This window comes from Mus pahari, chromosome 15 (assembly GCF_900095145.1).
Source record: "Mus pahari chromosome 15, PAHARI_EIJ_v1.1, whole genome shotgun sequence".
Lineage (NCBI taxonomy): Eukaryota > Metazoa > Chordata > Mammalia > Rodentia > Muridae > Mus > Mus pahari.
Window position 1 is genome coordinate 50,618,866 of NC_034604.1, and position 1,607 is coordinate 50,620,472.

Sequence of the window (1,607 nt, forward strand, 5' to 3'; positions counted from 1 at the left end):
AAGCCAGTAAGTAACATCCCTCCATGGCCTCTGCATCAGCTCCTGCTTCCTGACCTGCTTGAGTTCCAGTCCTGACTTCCTTTGGTGATGAACAGCAATGTGGAAGTGTAAGCTGAATGAACCCTTTCCTCCCCAACTTGCTTCTTAGTCATGATGTTTGTGCAGGAATAGAAACCCTGACTGGGACACAGCTGTCGTGTTAAGTGTCCAGGTGACTTTTAGAAACTCGGCTGTGGATGTGTCCATAGCCCTCCTCCTAGGACAGAGTCTTAGCAGCTTCTTCCTGGTCTTCTGGGGTCCCTACTGTGGCATTGTCCTCAATAGTGCCTTGTTTTTGAAAAATCCCTTAAAGCTTAAACTTCTCCCCACACCTTTGCAAAATGAGGCTGGTTACTGTGGGAAGGAACAAGGAGTCGCTTGTCTTCGAGCAACTTCTCTCAGGAAGGACCTCCAAAGCCTGCCGGTGGAGCAGATACGAAGACAGTGGAACACTTCTTTTCCTGGGACACTCTTGTTACAAATGGGGGTAGTGTGAGGGGTGAGGGGTGGGGGTGGGGAATGGGACCATAGGAGAGGCAGCTTCTGAAAGGGAGTTGACCTAAAATTACCCTTCCGAAGGAGCTTTTATTGTTGTTTGTTTGTTTGTTTGTTTGTTTTATGAAAAGGGGTCTTGCCGTATAGCCCGATTGTCCTGAAACTCTGTAGACCAGGCTGGCCTCGAAATTCAGAGATCTGCCTGCCTCTGCCTCCAGAGTGCTGGGATGAAAGGCATGTGCCACTGCACCTAACGAAAAATTATTTTATTATTTTTGTTGTTGTTGTTTGAGACAAGGTTTCTTTGTGTAACAGCCCTGACTGTCCAAGAACTTGTTTTGCAGAGCAGGCTATCCTAGTTCTCTCAGAGATCTGCCTGCCTCTGCCTCCCGAGTGCTGGAACCTGCGTGTGCCACCACTGCCCGGCCAGAATGAGCTTTATTAGTAAAGAGAGCCTTGTAGACATGGGACTTTGGGGACCTGATCCAGTCTTATCAATGGAGAGCACAATTAGGAGAGATACAGTATCATACCGGAGACAGCAGGATGGGACAGAGACAGAGAGAGCTCACATCAAAATTCACAGGGAGCTGCATTAAGAGAGAGTGTGTGTTCCTATAGCAAAACAGGGAGCCTGAAGGGAAACCTTCACAGCCCTTCAGAAACACAGCCCAAGAAAGAGGTTTTAGGGGAGAGCTGTAAGGTCTGCTACAAGTGATTTAGCTTAGCCCAGGCCCTGTGCCTGCAGTCAGAGGAACTCGGATAAAGCTGTGAGTACTCTCTGTGATGGGCAGTGAGGAGAGGGGCTAGCCTTGATTTTTTTCTATACTGCAGGGACACAGCTCTTTGACAGATGGCTGGAGGGGCTCAGCATGCATGCTTTTAGGGGCCGGGGAGGGGACCAGGAAGGAGCAGCCAGAGGATCTGTAATCTAAAGACTCTCAGTAGGCTTTGAGTGTTAGATCCCACAACTCTGAGCTGCCTCTCTCCCAGAGGTCTGCCTACAGGCCTCAGACAGGCCCCCTGCTGTGTGTGTGTGTGTGTGTGTGTGTGTGTGTGTGTGTGTGTGTGTG